The 22987-nt window shown below is 27.3% G+C and overlaps 1 protein-coding gene across 3 annotated transcripts in view; it reads left to right on the top strand.

The window, feature by feature from the left end:
* Window positions 1-1783: 1783 nt before the first annotated feature.
* The window catches only part of LOC117173991 (cell division control protein 12), a 154356-nt gene continuing 133152 nt past the window's right edge, over window positions 1784-22987 (top strand). For all 3 annotated transcript variants that reach the window (XM_033362679.1, XM_033362678.1, XM_033362677.1), the window contains exon 1: window positions 1784-1888. The gene's annotated coding sequence lies outside the window, so the exon portion shown is untranslated. The remainder of the gene's footprint in view (window positions 1889-22987) is intronic.

The following is a 22987-nucleotide window of genomic DNA, read 5'->3' as shown; positions in this document are numbered from 1 at the left end:
TACATACAAGAATGGAGTATTTCAATTCTTAGTTGGAAACATTAATTTTTAAATGAATATTTTGATTTTAATAAAAAAACTTTATGAAATAAATAGATTGATAAAATTTGCAGTTTAAATTTTAATTTTCAATAATGAAAAAAAAACGAAGTTTAAACAAAATAGTTGATTTTTTAGTTTAAAAAATTAATTTTTGAACAAAGAGTTTAATTTTAAACGAAAGCGATACATTTTTAATCAAAAATGGAATAGGAAAATTTGAAGTTTAAATTTTGTTTTTCAATAACAAACGAGTTTTTGACAAAATAATTAAATTTTCAACCAAAGAGATAGATCTTCAACTACCAAAATGAATTTTTAACAAAGTAGTTTATTTTTCAATCAATAAGTAGAATTTGTAATCATGAAGAATTAATTGTCTACCAACAAAAAAACAACAAAGTAATCAATTTTTAACCAAATAGCTTTATTTTCAACTAAAAACGATAAGTTTTCCCCAAATCGTGGAATAGTTAAATTTTTAATTAAAAAAATAAATGTTTGAACAAAGAGTTTAATTTTAAACAAAAAATAATTAAATTTCAACCAAAAATTAATTAGTAAAATTTGCAGTTCATATTTTGGTTTCCATTCAAAAGAACAAGTTTTCAACAAAATGGGTAAATTTTTGACTAAATAGATAGATGTTCAAATGATAAAATGAATTTTCATCAAAGTGATTCAACATTAAGCCAATTAGTTGAATTTCCAATCGAAACGATTAATTTTATACAAAAAAAATTATCAACAACAAAATAAATAAATTTTTAATGAAATAGTTTAATTTTCAAATAAAAACCATCAACTTATATCCAAAAATGGAATGGTAGAATTTTCAGTTAAAAAAATTAACTTTCAAACCAAGAACACGAATTTTCAACAAAAAATTTTAATCTTCAACCAATAAAATGAATTTTTAACAAAGTAGTTCAACTTTCAAGTACATTGTTATATTTTCAATGCAAAATATGAAATATTGATAAAAAATGTAATATTTTAATTTTCAACTAAAAACTTTTATTTTTTAGCGAAATATGGAATACTAAAATTTTCAGTTAAAAAATGAATTTTCAACTAAAAAATGAATTTTCATTAAAGTAGGTAAATTTGCAACCACATAATAGGATTTTCAACCAAAAGAGATCAATTGTAAACAAAAAATTGTTCGATTTTCTTATTCAGTTCTATTAATTCAGTTTGCATTTAAAAATAAAAAAGGTTTCTTGAAAACAAGGTTAAAAAGGGAAATTCTTTAAAAAATGAGAAAAGTGGGCAATAGGAGAAAGAGTGTGAAGTCTATATTAAGATGCTTTATTTGTAAAATAAATTCAGTAATTTACATTTTTTCAAGCAATCATTTTCAAGAAATTATTCAAAAGTCATATCCGACCATTTTCTTTAAATATTTCATTTCATGAAAAAAGCTGCATCAGTCGAGAATTGTAGCCTACATTTTAAATTGAACCATAAAGTTAACTTTTGTTCTGTCCTTCGTCGGAATTTTACATTCTGAACTTTTTTTCAAGGAGCTATAAAATTAATAAATACAAATTAAAAACAGCGCGAAGAATCGAGGAAAGTCGCGGGGGTCTTAGAAGCATTGTCAGGCCCAATGACTGTCGCTTGGTGGGGGGTAGGGAAAGGTCGGTTTGGTGGGGATTTCCGCTGGAGGGGAAGGGAGTGGCACGCATGCGCGAAGGGACATTGAGCGCTCTGAGCTCTGAGGCCCGTTCTTCGCGCTCCTGAAACGCAGTTTCCGCGAATCGGTGCTCGACGAAAAAAGTGTGCTGTGATGTTGTGCTTCGTAGTCCGGCGAAGGATCAGGCTGAGCAAATGAAAAAGGAGGAAGGTGAGCCCCTCCGCCAACGCGTTTCGGACCCCAGCTTTTTTGACACCTGTCAAGTGATCCTTTTCTCACGACCTTCGTTTCTCCAATCACTCTCCCCGATTGCGTTATTTATTACCTGTGACAGCTCAAGTGCCTTTTTATAAAAGTGAAAAAAGCCATTTCTAAAACAAACAATTTTTGTATTCTCATCTTCTATAGTCAAAAGATATCATTATGTAAATGATAAATTGTTATTTATAGGAACGTTACTTGAGTAAAAATAGAAGCGCCCGAGATTGGCAAATTTTTATTCAAAGTATGACTTTTTTTGAGGTCTATAACAAGAAGGAAAACCGTTTGATTAAATTTGAATAAATTGCGATAAGAGTATATGATTTTAAGTGTAGATGAGGCATTAAAACAGGTGGGAAGATACTTGAAAGGATTTTGTTCTAAAAAGGAGAGCAAGATTGGATTATTCTTCGGAGCGAATTATTTACTTCTGTTGCATACGTATTACCGATAAAACGTGCATTGCGCATCGCCTTACAGTTCTTTGTGTCTACAAACACAAACCCTTGCAAAGTTACGCAGTTTAGTTACGCAGCTGATATCGCGAAAGTGCAGATAAATCTTCTTCAATAAAATAGAAAGAATATCAGAATGATAAAATCTGTAAATATTGAAATCATTAAGAAACCATAGAATATTAAATAAATCTAAATGTTCAAAATATTATATTAGTTCAATAACGAAATAATAATCAAAAACAAAAGAATAATAATAAACAAAAGAACAATAATAAAACAATTATATATTAAATAAACTAATTATAATTGATCTGATTAAATTTTTCCTGGATATAAAACGCTTAGTAAGAATAATAAATGTTTTAGCAGTATGTGTAATACTGTTGAATCAACCATAATTTTCTCTCAGTGTGGGACTGGACGACTAGGCCGCCGGGACCATGACCACCTTGCGACAAGGTAACCATCGCCGATGGTGACGCAAAGCAATTCGATACCAACGACCGTGTCAGACCCCCTTAAAAAAACTGAATTCGAATTTCCCGCGCCGTTATAAACGGTCACGTGACCTTTCATGTAATTTTCGACGAAAAAAAGGTGATCCCACACGGTTTTTAAAATTAATTTGTATTAAAAAAAAAAAAACTAATCCAGTAATTTAATGAAGGAATAAATATTACACAGGAATAATTAATAACAATACAAATTAATAAGACAATTATTCAACAATATGTTCATTTTTTAATTCAGATTTTAACCTTGTTCTAAGTTTATTTTATTTGTTGAATTTTGACATGTATTTTCCAAAGAAATACAATTTTGTTGCGTAAGTTTGTATATTTTTTGACATTATTCAGTTATTTCAACATCCTTTTCGGATTGTAGTGAGTCTTACTGGCCTCTTTTGAAATCCGTCGGAAAATTTGAAAGAAGATGAAAATTAACAAAACAGCAGCGAATAGTTAAAAAAATAAAATTTTAACTTTTTTTCTTGGAAGCAACAAAAGGTGCGAAAAAATATTAAGAAAGATGTTTGGACACCTTGTGAAGTTATATAAAAAATCCTTTTTGCTCTTTTGTGATTTTTTGTAAAATTCGAATTTTTACATTTAAAAAATCGGTCTTTTTTGTTAATTTTGAACGTTGTTAAAATGTTACGACTAAGTTTCAAAAGAGTCCAGTAACACTTACCTGAATGCGAAAAAAGACGGAATATCTGAATAATGTCAAAAACTAGTAATTTAATTTTTTTCGAACATCCGTCAAAAATCAAATACTTGTAACTTCGTAAAAATAAAAATGTTCTTATCTCAATAATAAATGTCTCCTAATTTCCTCTAAAAGACAATATATTTTATGGCTGATTTGAAAATTATTCGGTTTCTTATAATGTTGCTAATATTATAGAAAAAGAATTTTAATTATTTTGATATACAATCTTATACAATCTTGAAGAAAATTTTAATTATACTTCAAAGAATCGCAATATCATTATTAATCGTATTGCTTAAAACATAAAATATTTTTCATGAAGAAATTTAAAACACAAAAATAATTTATTTGAATAGAACTTTTGTCTACGTACAAATTTTTTTTCAATGTTACAATTTTAATAAATGATAATAATTTCATTCGAGAAAAAGGTTTTCTCAAACTTGATCACATGTAATTTAACGAAATAAAGAAATGATAAAAAGCAGTTATTTATTTATAATTTTTGTTTAAATTTTTGTTTATGATTTGAGGCAAATTGACTTTATATGAATAGTTTTTTAATGTTTCAAATCATGTCATGAACAATGATATTTTCCTTTTTAAACAATTCCTTCAATAATATTGCAATTTATGAATGTAAAATTAAATGTTTTTTCCTCGGATCTGTTTTTTTCGTGACTGCAAATATAAATGAAGATAATAAAAAAGATGTACGTTTATGAAACGTTGAACTTTTTTTAACAATAAAATTGGTCCGCTATAATTTTCTAAATAATACGTATAATGTACTCAATTGTAGGAATAACAAATCTCTCTTAGAGGTAGTTGAGCTTTGTGGACACTTGCACAGCTGCATTAAACTCAGCGTTATCTACATTTATTTCCGCGTCGAAATGAGGCCGTATGCACGAAAATGACCTGCGCAACATTCGGATTGTCTGCTAAATTGTTAACATTTGAGGAATATTGCATTTTCTATATACCTTAAACATTTTTTTTGCTTATTGCTATATTTAAAACAGGGTTTTTGACTGAAGATTTTATAGAAAGTAAAAAACAAATTTAAATATCATCAGAATATTTTTATTCTTTACACATGCATGCAAAACCTTCGTTTTAACACGGCGTATAGACATCGAAAATGGTGAGACATCCGTGAGTAAAACATTGGCCGTGGTTATAAACGAAGTTCGCTCACCAATTTTGCTACTAGTAGCATTTTACGGCGTAAACGGTTACTGTATTAAGATCGTATGTGGCCAGTGAGGTTATATTCCACGTCTGTAAACGGTAAGCAATCTTAAGCCAAATGGGCGGTTTGCTCACTGCGAGTGTGAAGGCAGATTGCTCACCCTTTGGCTCGTCTTCGCCTCGCCTTCACACTCACAGTGAGTAATCCGTCCATTTGACTTTTTGTATCGAAATATACTAATTACATTTTTTTTAAATCTTAGACTCTGCGTAAAGAGAGTTTTGCAACAAGTTAATAATTCTAATAAATTTACATTTCATTATTTTTTCAATGTTATTATTAAACTCGAGAATTTGTAATGAAATAAAAATTGACCAGCCTCAAGATTATTTTTCTGGATTTGTAGATAGTTAATGCAGACTACTTTATTTCGAAATTCGCACGCAATCATCGACCCCCAAATTGTCCGCTTTCACCACTCGCCGCTAAAGTCCCCAAGCTCGCTTGAATTCTATTAGAGAATCTTGTGGACAAACGTTTGCTTTTTTTACGACAAAAAAAACTCATTATTCGGAAGCCATTCTCGTCAGTCGAGGCACGTGGGATGATCCGTCGCCGCGCCGTTGAGTGTGCGCAGATTTACTCTGAGCTCTTGTCTCAAGTTTATTTCTCTTTCAATATAGAATGACATTCCTGAAATTAAGAATGGTTTTTAAAATTCGCAAAAAACAGCTAGAATTATCGTAATTTTTTTCTCTATGTATTATTATTAGATTAATTTTTTTAGTTATTTGTAATAGTATTATATTCAATTATTAATAAAATAATTTTAAAAATTAATAATAATGATACTTTAGTGAGAATAATTTAATAATTATTACAAATAAATTCAATTTGTCACGTTTACAACTAGGAAAGTATTGCTTCAGAATATAATGAAAGCATACAAAAACGAGATTAAACATTGGCTGTAAAAAGCTAGTAACTGTGCCATTATTGCTCGTTTTATTATTGAGTTTAGTGCACACTTTTCAGCCTTAAGTACACCATTTTTCTAGTGTGAAAATCATCTAGCCGTTCGAGTTAAGAAACTTTAATAGCTTCATTAGAGAAAAAAATCTGGTTATAAATTTTCCTAATTATGTAGTAAAAACTGACAGCAAAATTGAAATAAATGTTTATAATTCCCTTCTTTACTTTAAGTTATGTATACTTTTTTAAATGCATTTATAATATACATTAACAATTAAATGAACTTCTTACAAAAATAGAAGTAACAAATATAACATTTATGCCCTTAATAGCAAATATTTGTTTTAAGCTCAGCAATTTATTTCGTGCAGATTTTTTTAATAGATAAATATTTCAGAAAAATTTAGTAGAAACTAAAATTTTTGCTGATGTTTTGACAAGTTTATAAAATCTTACAAGAAATTGCAAATTTGTTACCAAAAATTACAATTTTCATATTGTTGTAATTTATTGTATTATATTGTCAAAATATCATTCGACCAGACTCATTGCATTTTATTGACAGGTTCTTCAATAAGAACAGCATATTGTGTTTAATTTTTTAAAAATTCTCAAATTTACTTTAAACTATATTCATTTCAAATTAAAATTTTACCTCAGTCGAAAAAATTTTTTTAATCGGTTTTGGGCGTTTTGATTTTTACATTCTCATTCCTGAGAATGTAATGTAATTGTCCAAATTTTTAATCTCTGGTTTTTAACTCTCTGGTATTTTCTCTGGTTTCGGCACTCACAGAATCCGAAAACCATAAAATTTCATCGGTGTCTGTCTGTATGTCTGTATGTCTGTATGGTTACCTGAATGTTGTAGCCACTTTAACTTTTGAAGGATTTGTCCAATCAAGTCCGCATTTGATACATTCCTGAAGGTCCAAAACATAAAGGCTAAGATCGTTAATCAGATGTTGCAAACCAAAATTAAAAAGTTGAGAGCATTTTCAAAATTTCAAAATTTTTCCTTTTTAAATTTTATAAATTGTTGTCAAAGTGTTTTATATATGGGTAAAAGAGTTGCAAATTATCTAAATAAAATTTTTTATTTTGATAAAAATTAGAAAAGTCATATACTTTTAAAAATTTTTAAATGTTCAAAAAATAGAAAAAATTGTTTCTTTTATAGATCCAAAAATTTCGTTCAAAATTTTCACCAGATACCAAATATATTTCAAAACAATTTTACCCGAATTTTTCGATTAACCCAAAATTAAAAAAATTATAGCATTTTCAAAATTTTCATTTTTTTTTTAAACTTATAAAAATGGTTGTCAATGTATCTCATAGATGGGTCAAAGACTTACAAATTATCCAAATAAAATGTTTAATCTTCAGGGAAATTGGAAAAGTGATATACATTTCGAAAATTTGAAGATTTTCAAAAAATAGAAAAAATTATTTTTTTCGTCAATCCAAAAATTTTATTTAAAATTTTCAGTAGATACCAAATATATTTAAAACTATTCTAGCCGAATTTTTCGATTAGCAAACAAATTAAAAAATTAGAGCTTTTTTCAACATTTTAGGCAATTTTTTTCAAGTTTCAGAAAATCTCAATGTCTTTGATACTTGACAAAAACACTTGCAAATTATCCAAGTGACATTTTTAATTTGGATGAAAATTAAAAACGTTAGTGTAATGTAATCGTCCAAATTTTCGATCTCTTGTTTTCAACGGATCTTTACGTTTCGGCGCGTACAGAATCCGAAAATCATAAAATTTTGTCGGTGTCTGTCTGTCTGTCTGCACGTCTGTCTGTATGTCTGTATGTATGGTTACCTGAATGTTGTAGCCACGCTATCTTTTGTAGAATTTGTCCAATCAAGTCCGCATTTGATACACGTCTCAAGGTCCCCAAAATAAAAGCTAAGTTTGTTAATTAGATATTTCGAACCAAAATTAAAAAATTGAGTGCATTTTCAAAATTTTGAAACTTTTGTTCTTGAAATTTTGTCAAAGTTTCTTATATATGGGTAAAAGACTTGCAAATTATGCAAATAAAATGTTTAATTTTGATGAAAATTAGAAAAGTTATATACTTTTAAAAAATTTGAATCTTCAAAAAAAAAATTATTTTTTTCATAGATCCAAAAATTTTCACTAGATACCAAATATATTTTAAAACTATTTTTGCCGAATTTTCCGATAAGCCCACATTAAAAAAAAATAGAGCCTGTATAATCTAACAGTAGAGCGCGAAGCGCGATTATGGCAATGATAATGTAATCGTCAAAGCCGTAGGTGCTATGAGAACCTTTTTTAATGTCAAATTAAAAAAAAAAGGTTCATTTTGCAATATCTGAATAAGCAGTGCCAAATCAAGGTACACACAAAAAGAAATTGTAATAGGAATTTGATATAAAATTTTTTAACATACAATGTAGAAAATTTCGCGCGAATGAATAGTCGCGCATCCTAGGCGTGATGAAAAATGAAGATTGAATTGATTCTTATGAGAACAATATTTTATTGTAAGAATAGTTGAATTTATAATTGATTTATCAGAAAATAAAACAATTTATTAGTAATAAATATTTTCGAGAATTTAGCCTATTAAATTAAAAAGTATTTAGAATTAAAAAGGCTTGCTCACTCTAAAGTTGTTTTTTAAAACAAAATTTGCTCGCAAAAATATTGAATTTTCTAATTTTTGATAACCTCATAAATTTATCATTTGGTTTAGCCCTAATAAAATTAATTAAAAAATAAATTTTTGCGTAAAATCTATCATAATATAATAAATACTATTATAATAGTATAATTATAATTTATCATGGTTCATAATCTTTATTAAATCATTTTCGATTCTTTTTTTTAATTCGACTTTGAAAACGTCCCTAACCGGATTATTTATTTTGCCAATTGAAATTAATAAGAATTTTACTAATTCTAGATCTATTCAGAATGTTTTTTTTTCGAAAAATAATAATGATTGATTAAAATCAAAAGTATGAACTAAATTCAATGTAAAATTAAATTAGAAAAAATATTGTTAAAATAAATGTTTTTTTTGTATGTTTTAAAATCTTTTCTTCAAAGTAATGTTTCTTATTTAAAATATCGTTATCGGTATTATTAGTTGGATTTTTAAAATAATAAAAAAAATTTTTTATTTTAAGAGCTGGGTTTTGTGCAAAAAATGGAAGAAAAAACATGATTTTTTATTGAAAAAAAAACAGAAAGTTGAAAACTTACGAAAACTAATTATTTCATTAATAAGCGAATAAGTTTTAAAATTCCATTAGTTCTTTTTTAAAAAACGTGTTTTATAAACATTTTTTCAACCATTTTAATCATAGAAACATTAACTTTCAAAACGGGAAATAATGGAGTTGTAAAGAATTTATTTACTAAAAAAATAAGCTGTCATTTATTTAAAAAATGTTATAAATGAATAATTTAAGCTTTAGTTTTTTACGCAAAATAAGTTTTTTGTTTGAAAATATCATTACCATTAAAATTGATTTGGTTCTTAAAATCATAGAAAAACTATTTTAATCAGATATCTGATTTTTGGCACGACTACCTTAAGGCAGTTGTGCGAAAAACCAGGCCTCTGGAAGAAAAAAGTTCTCAATGATATAGAAAATTAAAATGAAAAAACTTTATTTTTGTTGAAAAAAGTTTAAGCCTTGTGAAAAATATTTATTTAACTAAAAGTTTTTGTAATTGAATTTTTTCATACTGGCGTTTCATATCTATTTTTTTAAATAGTTGAATTTTGATAATTCTAGGCTTATTGTTTCGAAGAAAACATTCCCTACTTTTCTACTGTTTCTAATTTTAAAAATAAGTAAATAATTTTCAAATATAATTATTAGTTTAAGAAAAGTTTTTGAAAATTTTCTTTTCACAATTGGAAAATGTAGATTTGTATAGTTTTTTTTCCCCCGAAAAATGACACCATTATTTATTAAAGTTGAAACATTTTTCAAAAATTATTAGTACCAAAAAACTCAATTGCGAAAAAACATTGATCAACTCAATTTTCATTAGTTTTAACATGTTTTCATTAAAATAATGATTTTTTTATTTTAAATTACATCATTGGTAACATTATTTTAATTCTTAAATCATAGATAAACCATTTATCAGAGATCAAATTTTGGAAAGGACATAAGAAATTTTGATTAAATAGCTTGCTCACTCCTAAGTATTTTCTTTAAACAAAATCTGCTCACAGAATTATTGAATTTTTTATGTTGGATAACCGCACCATTTGGTTTAGCCATACTTCATAATAATTTTTTTTATTATTTTTTAGCCTTTCTTAAAACTTCGTCTTCTAAAAAGTGCTTAACCATATTTTGTTTCCTGCAGCAAGAAAACATTAAGAATTTTACTACCTCAAGTTCTATTATTTCCAGAAAAAAATTTTTCTATTAAATTTTTAATTTTTTAAATTAACTACACCATCTGTAAAACTCAAAGAAAGAAGTTAGAATAAAATTTAAAAGACCCGAAATCCAATACTAAATCTTCCGTACCATATGACCATTTAAATTCTCCTAACAATTCGTTTTCACAATCATTTTTGGCCATAAATTTTGATCATAGACGATCGTTTGTGGTGTTACAAAAAATCCTATTATAGATTACGTGATAGTCGTGTCGGGTGTAATCGAAGGATTAACTTTGATGACAGTGATGATGACGAAAAAATGGGTGGGGGGTGGGTCAAGTGGGTTGGTTATGAGGGGGAGGGGGGAAGTGAGGCGCCCGCTCTCGTGTGATGAGAGAGTGAGTGAGAGAGAAAGAGAGAGGGGGTGTTAAAGGAGAGAGAAAGAGAGAGAGAGAGAGAGAGAGAAAGGTAATGTATAAGAGACAGAGAGAAGACAGCAGGCGAGGTCAGCAAGGTGCCCGATATGGTAACCCAACGGCGCTGTAAGTGCCGTTTTATATACCTGCTGCCTACGATTAGTTACCTCCATGGCTAAACCTCCAAATGCAACTTATTCGAATCGAATATATCTAGTAGGCTAACATAACACTATGACAATCCTACGACCAAATCGTGGCCTTTTCTATCCACGAGGCAAGTCCAAGGTCCTTTGAGTTAAAGTTCCATTTTCGCGGTACCTCGAGGCTGGATCTTTTTCTTTTATGGTTTTCAAAGTTTTCTTTGACCGAAATGGCATTTCATCATCAGGGAGAGGCGTAATTTTTTTTTTTTTAAATTAATGTTTTTTTTAGTTAAACAAAAAACAGTTTCTGTAGCAGAGTTGGGTAGTTAAATGTGACAAGATACATTATTTGAAACTTTTAGGGTAACATTGTTACTATTTTAAACAAGGAATTTGGATCGTATCTTAATTACGATTTTTGCAGTAACTTGGAACTTCATTTCAGTTGTTTTATTGAAAAATCATCTAATTTGTGAAAAATTTAACAATGGTAGGAAGTTCAAATACAGTCGAATCTGGATTTAGTGATTCTGGATATAGCGTTTCCGAGAATTGAGGCCCCGCCACCGGGTTGGGTGAGAGGAGCTGCTGTGTTCACTCACGCGTGACAGAACAGAGAGAGAAATCAGAAGACCGTTAGCCCCAAAAACCTCAATCCAGATTTGACTCTCTTTGATTATTTCTTTTTAACAAAATCTGTTTTTTTTTGTTGTTTTTAAAATTTCAACTCCTTTGGTAGAAAGTTAAACTTTTCAGATGAAATTCATTCTTTGGTTGAAGATTCATCATTTTAATTTAAAAAAGTTCAAATATTTGGTTCAAACGTATTTTTTTGTGTGAAATGATCATATTTTCAATTTGAAAATGCAACTGTTTTGTATAAAATCAGTCTTTTTGGCTTGAAAAATCCATAATTTATTGGAAATTTTTATTTTACTTGTTTAAAAGTTGAATAGAGTTTAACAGTCAACCCAAAAGATGATTTTTTAACCAAGAAGAATCATTTTCTATAAATGCAATAATTACATTTTCAATCAATCTCTAGAATTTTTAACTATTAAGGAGATCAATTTTGAACCAAAAATATAGCAGTAGAATTTCCGTGTAGCCAAAATGTGGCATTTTTTTATCTTAATTTTTTATTAACATTTATATTGTTATATTTCACCAAATATTATAAAAGTTATATTATTTAGGACTATCTGTAAGAGTTCAGGCAATTAAAGAAAATTACAATCGTTAAACACCTCAAATTTATATTTTTTGCCACAGAAACTGTTTATTACAGTGATTATTCTTAACTTTATATTTATTTTTTTTATAAAATGTCGTTCCTACATCAATACTTAGCAGTTTTAGCCAGAATAACTTTTTTTAGCGGGAATAGCATTATTTGACAATTTTTTTTCATATTTGTTTATAACTAGTAAATCGATCCATAAATGAATAATTTTTCAAAAAAGTAAAGAGTAATAGCATAAATTTGACATAAAACTGCTATTTTGCATTTTTTGCGTTCATGAAATACTTACCCGATCCCTACTTTACCGACCTGTTTTGCGCAACCACTTACGTCCACGCGAATCCAGATATCTAGTCGAAAATTTAGGAAATTAATTAAAAGGCAGCAAGAAACGTTGTATGGTCCTAAATTGTTCAACCTACCATAAATTCAATTTTTGAAGATTTTTGGAAATTTTTCTTGTATTTCCAGAATTTCAGGACCATATATATATTTCTTAGCGCCTTTTAATTATTTTCACAGAATCACAACTTTATGCCTCAATTCCCCCAAAATGCAAAATAGCAATTTCATGTCAAATTCATTGTTTCATTTTCAAATTAATTGCTAAACAATATTAATATTAATATTGTTAGTAATATTTATTCAAAAACAGATTTGGTAGTTATATATTATGAGAGTAATGTATTTTTTAATGATGATTCATAATTATTTAAACAATTTTAATTTGTTTAAACAATTTTTACTCTGTAAATATTGAAAAAGTATTATTTTCTGAAATTAATTACGCATTCAATAAATTTTAAAATTAATACATTTTGTGAAAAACACTTCGAAATCACTTGAACAGTTTTAATTTGTTTAAATAATTTTTTACCTCGTAAATCGTGAAAAGTTACTACTTTCTTGAATTATTGACGCAGTTAATAAATTTTAAGAGCGATATTTTTTGTAAAAGACAGTTTGAAGTTACTTAAACATTTAATAATTATTTACTTTGTTTTTTCCTTGAAACTGATATCCAAAGTGTTTAACCAATCTTAAATTTTTTAAATAATGTTTTGCGGTTATGTTCTGAATAGTTATTTTTTCAGGCATATTTCATTGAAATAGGAAAATACCAAGTGATACGAAGTGAAATATTGTATAAAACTGCTATTTTGCATTTTTTAGGGTTTCTACTTCACCATTTTTTTGCGCAGCAACTTACTTCCACGCTAATTGAGACCAAAAAATTCAATTTTGGAAAATGTGTGGAAAGTTTTTTTGTTTTTCTGGAAATTTAGGACCATATAAACATTCTTTAGTGAACTTTATTAAATTACCCAAGTTTTCAATTTGAAATTGTAATTTTCTTAGACAAAAAATCGGACGACAAATTTCCAAGTATTTTTTATATACTGTAAGTAAACATTATCTACTGTATGTATACTTTATATACTGTAAATCATATTTATTTAAACATATTTCATTTGTTTAAACATTTTTCCCCCCGTGAATTGTGAAAATTTATTATTTTCCTGAATTAATTACGCATTTAATAAATGTTAAGAGTGACATGGTTTGTAATTGTTTAAACAAGAATGATTTTTTAAAACAATTTTTTACATTTACTTATGAATAGTTATTTCTTTAGATCGATTTCATTGAGATAAGAAAATACTGAATAATAAGCGATATAGTGTCGCAGAGATTCGAAAAAATAATTTTCTCTATCTTTCCTAAGAAACGGAGCAACTGATATTAAATGTTTAAATAATTTTAAGCTGTCTTTTACAAAAAATATCACTTTAATGTTCATTAACTGCGTTCCTAATTCCGGAAAAGAATAACTTTTAACCATTTACACTGCAAAAAAATCTTTTAAACCAATGAAAATTGCTTAAATTATTACCAAATATTGCAACAAATATTACTCTTAGCATTCATTAACTGTTTTATTAATTACAGAAAAAAAACTCAGTTTTAGCGATTTGATGCAAATAATATGATAGAAGTAGATATTGTATAAACAACTGCAAAAAATATTTGCGACACTAATCAGCTTTAGCATTAGTAACATTCCACAATTTACTGAAAAAATGTTTTAAACAATTTGAAAGTAGTGAAAATTTTACTTGAAACTGCTATTTTGTATTTTTAGGGACATGTAATACTTGCTCGATTCCAGCGTTACAGTTTTTTTTGCGCAACAAATTACGTCTACGCTAATCGAGATATCAAGTTGAAAAATCTAGTTCTAAACTGGAACTAAAAAATTTAATTTTGGAAAATGTCGGATTTTTTTTTGTATTTCGAGAAATTTATAAGCATATAAAGTTTTTTTACCTTTTAATTAATTTCTCAAATATTTAACTTTATAACCCAATTAGTGTGGGCATGCGTTGCGAAAAAGGAATGTCGGTAAGGTAGGAATCGGATAAGTATAACATGGCCTCAAATAATAAATATCTCTCTGACAAAACCTAGCCTGTGTGTGGCTGTTTGCATGTTATCATTGTGTTCTTATTTTTACCTTCTTCTGTTATAACTCACTTACATTGCATAACTCTAACCGCTGCTTTCCCACGGCAAGTTTGAGGAGACAGCTGTTAGAACTTTCCCATTTTAATCCCCTTTAGAATTTCTTCGGTTTGCAGTTTTATTTAATTTAATTTATTTCGATACTTTTCAAATTAGGAATATTTATCAGAATAATCACATTCCCTAAATACCCTTTCCTGTTCTAAAGCACGTATCTGCAATAAGAATATAAAATATCGGAAAAATCCAAAGCTGGGGGATTTCTACTGAGGACTATAATAGGCACCCTTTTTTACTGTAGACATACTAAATAACGAGCTAGGCAAACAAGATGAGATAAATTTTCCACTTTTTAGACGAAAGCTTATTTAAAGTAACTTGTTAAATATACTAACGATCTTTCGTTTAGTTTTTTATTTAAGGTTCTGTTTTGCCACACATAGGCTATTAAAAAAAAAAAAAATAATGTCACATAATAATAAAAAGAGCATCGATAGCTTAGGTGGCTAGGCGCTCGGACTTCACATTAGAGGCCCGGGGTTCGATCCCTGAGCCGGTATCTCTAGATATTTTTCTATTTCCTTTAACAAGGTTCTGGTGGTTCGGATCCCACCTTAAGCTGAAGGTCCCCATCGTGTACTTGGGTGTAACCCTGTCCGTGAATAATGCGGTAAAGACTAGGTTTTGCCCAATATGTCAAATTAGACAATCTGCTCTTATCAGATCACTTGATTGCAAAATAAAAATATGTGCGTGAAATATATACCGGAACAGCCCATACAGAGTATTAAAAAAAATCCTTCATCTTAGATTCTTAGAAGATTTAGATTTTATAAGGTTGCAGAATTAAAAAAAATGTACAAAAGTGATCAAAATAATCTGATCGTATAAAAATAATTTTTTAAAAAATATTAACAGCGTTTAGAAGTTTTTAATTGATTCAGAAATATTAAAAAATTTTAAACAAAAGGATATGTTGAAAGATTTTGAAAAAAAACATTAAAATATGTTTTAGAACTTTTAAAGGTTTTATTTGAATTCATGTAAAAATATCAAACGATTTTTCATTTTCTTAAATTAATTCTAAGAGGAAATGCTCAAAGATTTCAAAAAATTGTAAACGATTTCCTAACATCTCGAAAATAATGTAAAAGATTTTTAAGAAATAATGTTTCAAATTTGCAAGATTACGAAATTTTTGAAAAAATTTTATTAAGTTTAATTGGAGATATTTAAAAGTTTTGAAAAGAGTAAGAAATAATTTTAAACTTTGAAAGGTTTCAAACATTTCAAAAAATGTAGATTTTTGAAATCTTGAAACTTCTTAAGAAATTTAAAAAAAATTTCTCAAGATTCCTACGAAAATTTCAAATAATTGTGTATTTTGAAAAATGAATTTTACGAGAAAATAAAAAAAATATTTCAAATTATTCCCTGAAATTTCGAAAAAGGGTATAGAAGTTTTTGAGGCAACATTTTTCTATCATTTTTCAAGTTTTCAAAATTTTAAGAGATATTTCAAAGTTTTAAAAAGATTCCAACATAATTTACAACTTTAAAAGGCTTCAATTTTTTTTAATTTCCAAAAAGAATCCTTTTAAAATTTTTGAAACGTCTCAAAAGGTCTCCTACATTAGTGAAAAAACATCTTATTCTCCCTATTATTAGAGCATTTTTACATGTGAAGCTTGTTATCGAGACAGTTTAAAAATTTTATTTTTGCATCTTCTTTTAATTAGGAGGGAGGGGGCGGGGTCGACATTCAAATGTGTGCAGTCCGAAATTTAAAAAAGTATGAAACAGAAAGACATAAAATATTAACTATAAAGAGAAAAAATATATGAAATAAAAGAATTTAGAAAACATTATTTTTTAAATTAAAAGCATCAAAAAGGGAAAATTTAAATATTTTCGTAGAAAGTTTAACCGTTTGGTCGAAAATTAATCTATTTTGGTTGAAGACTCAAATATTTTATCGTTAATTCATAGTCTATGATTAAGGAATTCATCTCTTTTGGCTAAAAATTTATCATTTTAGTTGAAAATTTACCTTTTTAAAGCGCTAGCTTTCATCGTTATTATGATACGTAGACGTTAAAATTTAAAAGCAAATGTTCTTTGTTTATTTTATAAACAAATGCACATTTTGGGCATTTTTAGGCGAAAATAAACCGTTTTTCCTCCGATCTTGTTGCAATTATATTTCCAATGATGTTTTCTGAAGAAATTTTTGCCAGTCATAAATATTTATTTATTTTATAAACAAATTACCTAAACAAATGCGCATTTTGGGCGTTTTTAGGCGAAAAGAAACCGTTTTTTCTTCCGACTTTCATGCAATTATATTGTTAATGATGTTTTCTGAAGAAATTTTGCCAGTCATCAATATTTGTTTATTTTATAAACAAGTGCACATTTTTGACGTTTTTATGTAAAAAGAAATCGTTTTTTCTTCTGACCTTGCTAAAATTATATTGCCAATGATGTTTTCAGAAAAAATTTCGCCATGAATTAATATTTCCTTATTTTATAAACAAATGTATATATAAGGTGTTTTTAAGCTAAAAGATATAGCTTTTTTCTGATCTTGTTAAAATTATTATTGGCAATATATTTTTAGCGTGGTCAGAAAAATCCGGATTTCTCTTTGCTTAAAACCGCCAAAAATGTGCATTTATTTATATCATTTGTTTTTTAAACAAACAAATAACATTTAATCCTAAATTTTAATGGCCACGTATCATAACGATAAAAGCAAGCGATTTCAGGCAGAAATATACTTTAAAGACGAATAATCCCTGATGTTGATTATTTGTTAATAAAATTTGTTTATAACATTGAACTATGCAAGTTAATTTTTTTTATCTTTCCTATACCCTTGTGCATTAAATCCAAGGAACGAGAAGTTTAAGAAAAATGTCGCCTTGAAAAAATAAATAATAAAGAAAATAATAAATTAATAAAAAAGTAAAAAATCTACTCGCACCATTTCCAGAAAAATTTAGTCCTGAATTTTTCAAAATAAAAAATCTAAAATTGGTACATGATTGCGTTCCGAATGTCATTTTGAACTACGTTTTGGATTACACGACACTTTGCGCCCTGTGGGTAGCGACAAAACATCACCCTAAGTTTTGTGGCAATCCTGAAAACATTTGACTTATCTTTATCACACTCTTGGAAAAACAAGATAAGCAATACGGAAATGCACACAACAAATTAATACAAAATCCTATAAAAGGCTCATTCAAGTGGATAAACAAACAAAAAATAAACGTGCCGATAAATAAAATCTAGATTCCAGATCTCTCGAGAGAATGAAGGAATCCATTGTCCCATGCATAAAATCGACTTCGACGTCGAGCAGCGAAATTGTCTTTCGCACATTCGCACATGGGAAGTATGAATGGAGAATGGTAGGTTTAGAGATGCAGGAGCGTATACATAAGCAGCTAACTAAGATGGTGTATGGGGTCCTTAATATCCGACATTCTATTTTTAAACATGACTCGATATATGTGCGTGCGTGCTGTGACGCAATCTTATGGTCTTTCTCCTTACCCCCCCCCCCCCAACTATCTATGTGATATGTCCCCCACTCTCTCTTTTACTTTTTCTCTTTCACTTGCACAGAGCCTTTCTCTCTCAATTGCATTTCGCAGGTTGATCTTCCTCCCTTCCATTTTTCTTAGATTGTGTCTCTATCTCTTTCTTTTATTTACTTTCTTAAAATTAAAAAAAAAATAATAATTTCTAAATTCTTCTATTTCTGATATTTTGTTACGCATTGTGTATTTTTTATATTTTACTGTTTCTTAATTTTTCTAATCAGGCAAATTAGATTGAACAAAACTAATCTTATAGTAGCAATCGTGATTCGCGCCAAATTCTCAATACAATTGTTTCTTTCAAAAATAAAAACAAGTTTCTGTTAATTTCAAGACAAATTTTCAATAGGTTACATGAATTTTCAACTAAAAACGATACATTTTTAATACAAAATGTAATAGTTAGATCTTGAGTTATAATTAATTAATTGGCAACGAAAAAAGAAATTATTATTATAATTTCATTATTTATTTATTATTATTTAAATTTTCAACCAAAGAAATAAATTTTTATCTGAAAACGAGAATTTTTCGACAAAAAATCTGATGGTTGAACATTAAGTAATAATTAATTTTTCACAAAAAAAATTGTTAACAGCATAGTGACGTTTTCAATTAAGATGATAAATATTTAACAACAAAAGGAAGTGTTAACAAGTTTCTACTTTCTGCCAAGTCGTTTTTTCTAATTTCCGACCAAAAAAGACGAATTTTCAACAATATATTTGAATCCTCAACCGAAAGAGATTAACTTTCAAACCCAACATTTTTATTTGAAATCAATAGTTGAATTTTCAACTAACAGTGATACGGCTTTAACCAAAAAAATTCTAGTTTAATTTTCAATTCAAAAATTTTATTTTAAACTCAACAAAAAACAAATTTTCAACCAACAAAATTTGTTGCTAAAGTATTTTAATTTTCAATCAAGTATGTAGTTGAATTTTCAACCGACAAAATGTTTTTTTTTTAACGTGAAAAATAATAGTTGGTATTAAAAAAAAAGTTTTATTGTTTGAAATCAAAGACCGTTAAATTTGATTAAAAAAATGACTTTTCGACAAGTTAATTATATCCTCAACCATAATAGATTAATTTTCAACTGAACAGTTGAATTTGTAACCAAAACATTAAAATTTCTACCAAAGATGAATTTACAAGCTAAAAAGACTAATTTTTGCAAAACTGTTTAATTTTCAACCCAAAAATTAGAAAAATTTAATCAAACAGAGAAAAACAGATTTTCCACAAAATGTTTTAATTTTCACTTATATAAATGAATTCTCAACGAAAACTATGAATCTTAACAAAAAAAATATAAGTTCTTAACGAAAAATACAATAATTGATATCTAAACCAAAAATCATTTTAATTTTATATAAAAAACAGTTGATGAATCCAACCAAAAAACATTAATTTTTAACAAATAGTTGAATCATCCAAACTAGATCATTTTTAAACTAAACAGCAGCATAAAAATATTAAATGCCTACCAGATATTAATTCACAAACCAAAAAGAGGGATTTTAAGCACACGAGATAAATTTTCATGTAAAATTATGAATCTTCAAGCTACCAAATGTTTGTTAACAAAATATTTTAATATTCAACCAAGTAGCTGAATTTTCAAGCGAAAAATATGAGTTTTCAATGAAAAACGTAATGGTTGATATTAAAACACAAAATATTTTAATTTTAAATAAAAAAAATTAAATTCAACCATCAAGGACGACTTTTTAAGAAAGTACTTAAATTCTTCGATGTGAAAATTAAATTTTGTCAATCAAATAGTTGAATTTTCAACTACAAATTATGTTTTTCAATCAAAAATATAATAGTTGAATTCTCAATTAAAAACAATAGTTTAAACAAAATTTTTTAATCAAACTTTTAAATTTTTACCTAAAGAGATGAATTTTCAATTAAAATTAGGAGCTTCAACCAAAATAAGATGAATGCTTAACAAAAAATGCAATAGTTGATATCTAATCCAAAAATTATGTTGATTCTATATAAAAAACAGTTGATGAATTCAACCAAAAAAGATAACATTTAAAAAAAAATAGTTGAATTCTCAACCAAAATAGACTAATTTTCAACGAAACAGTGGCATTTTTAATCGCAAAAGATAAAATCTCTGCTGGAAATGAATTTTCATAATAATAGGATGAATTTTCAACCAAAAAAGTTTTTTCAGTCATGAAAAAAAAATCATTCATGTTTTTGAAGTTTCATGTAAAAAAGTCAATTTCCTACAAAAGCTGTAGGATCTTCAACCCGAAATAATGAATTTTCAACCAAACCGTTGAACTATGTACCAAAAATTTAATCTTCCCTTTCGTTTTTTTATAATTTGAAAAAAAATTGTTTTTAATTCTGTTATTTATAATACGTCAGTTCTTTATTGCTAATTTTGTATGTCCTCGTGTTTCTTATTTTTTCCAATTCTTCAAAATTTTATTTGCAATTGCCTGATTTGTTTAAAATTGGGGCTACACGTATTTGCATACTAAAAGAAGCAAAATAAATGTAAATTGAAATTGAGTAGAAAAATCAACTTGAAACGCTTTAAATTCCTTACCTTTTCATTAAAATATTGCATTTTCAACATAATAGACGAATTTTTAACCAAAAAATATGAAATTTCTACCAAAGATAAATTTTCAAGCTAAAAAGACTAATTTTCAACAAAACAGTTGAATTTCCAAACAAAAATAAAATTTTTTTTTGCAAAACAGATTGTTACCCCAAAAATATGAGTATTCAACCAAAAAGGAATACTTCTTAATAACATTTATTAATTTTCGGCAAGATAATTAAATTTTCTTCCAAACAATACAAAATTTGCAATCAAAAAAACTTTTTTTTTCCTGTTGGTTTAATAAGTTTCTCTAAATCAGTCTGAATTTAAATGGGAAAACGAGAAGAAGGGGAATAGAGGAAAACAGAGGAAATATTGTAAAGCCTGCGATAAATAAAAAGAAATTTGAATCATTCTTAGACTAAAGAATAATAATTTAAGTAAACATTGAATTAAAACGAATTGTTTTTACCTTAAAAATTTTACATCAGAAAACTGAAAATTTTGCTTAAAAAACAATGGTAATTTTCAATTGCATATGTTTTCATTTCTGACTACACACTTTTAAGTCACGACTATACAAAGTATGTCAGACGACGCAATATTTTAGGCCCTGGTATTTGCTTTTCACTTTTTCTCAACTTTAGTCTTACGTGTTTCTGTGTTTTTTAAATAAATATTATTCTTATCGTTATAATCAGTGAAGGATTACATTGACCGACAAGAACAAAATTATAAAATGTTTCTGAAATCATTCTGACTTATGATTTCGAGATTTATATTTATTGTAAGATAGTTGGTCGTGGCATTTTTTTTGTTTTGTTTAATGATCTAAAATAATTGAATTTGATAAAATAATAATGGAGCAAATGTTTCGGCATGGAATAGTGGCCCTGGTCATTGGATTTATTTATTCAGTAAATTATTATATTATACATTTTTATATGAATTCATTTTTAAAGAACCAGTTTACAATGACGGGAATTTTTTAAAAGAAATATTTTAAATAATAATATCATAAAATTTCTTTTTTAATTAACAATTATTTCTTTATCAATTACTATAATTCCAATCATTCCCATCCTTACTCATTTTCAATAATTATCCAAAATTGGAGATAAACAATTTTTCATTACACAAAAAAATCGAACTTGTAAACTGCGTCCTTGACAAGGAATTTATGTAATGTGTTACAGAATAAAAAATCCACTGAAGAGGGCCACCTTTGGGTGCTGAAACGTTTGGATCAATTATTAAGTAATTGAATTCAATGCCTTTAGACCCTGAAGCCAAACCCATTCCACCAACTGCTTTAAAATTTCGATCGCGAGGGTCAATTGTATAACCGCCCACAATGATAATATTTATTTTTTTCTCTCTTTTACTTTTATTGACTTTCTTGATTTCTTGCTTTTTATAACTTCTTTATTACTTAATTAAAATTAAGCTAATGATGTTGTTGAATGAAATTAAGCGCAAAAATACTTTGCATTATTTTTATTTCGGTTTGCATTGCCATCACAAATTATTGTGTAAAATTTGATTATGCCAGTTTTAAACAAATATCTTTCATGTCTTTCAAGCCCCTTGAGTTTTCGATATAATCTGCATTTCACATGAGGAAAATTGAGCAAAACCTTTAAAAATGTCGACTAAAAAATGTTAAAATCGAAAAATCGAACTCATGCTCCAGGGTTTTATTGAAACGTGCCAAGCTTTTTAGGGATTAAAGAGAAGTGTCTAGGAAATAAAACCATACTAATAACTTTTATTTTTAACTCACCCTCACCCCCCTGCTGCGCTCCAAATATGACCTAAAAATAAAAAAACTACATTTTTACGTATTGCTGGAAATTTCAGCAATTATTGTCGTCTTTCCATACAAATAATTGCGAATGGAAATTTAATATTTCTCATGACTTTATAAAGAATTTTTAATTGTTTAAATAAATGTAACTTATTTAAATAATTATTTATTTCCAAAAATATAAAAACTCGTATTTTCTGATTTAAGTGTAATAGTTGGCCATTCTTCGGTGTATTAAATTTTTTAAAAATATTATGTAATTATTTAAACAAATAATTATTGTTTATTTATAAAAGTTATAAAAATTGAGTCAGAGATGTCCGGTTCTTTCTTAAATTGGTATCCTATGCAACTTTTTGTTGAATAATTACATTTTGATACATTTTTTCTATTTTTTAAGAAGTTTCCATTTGTTTAAACAATTTTTAATAACTCAAGCAGTTTTTTTGATAACTTTAATACAATGAAATAAAACAGAATATACATAATT

The sequence above is a fragment of the Belonocnema kinseyi genome, chromosome 5 (assembly GCF_010883055.1).
Source record: "Belonocnema kinseyi isolate 2016_QV_RU_SX_M_011 chromosome 5, B_treatae_v1, whole genome shotgun sequence".
Taxonomy (NCBI): Eukaryota; Metazoa; Arthropoda; class Insecta; order Hymenoptera; family Cynipidae; genus Belonocnema; species Belonocnema kinseyi.
This window is presented reverse-complemented; position numbering and strand designations above follow the sequence as displayed.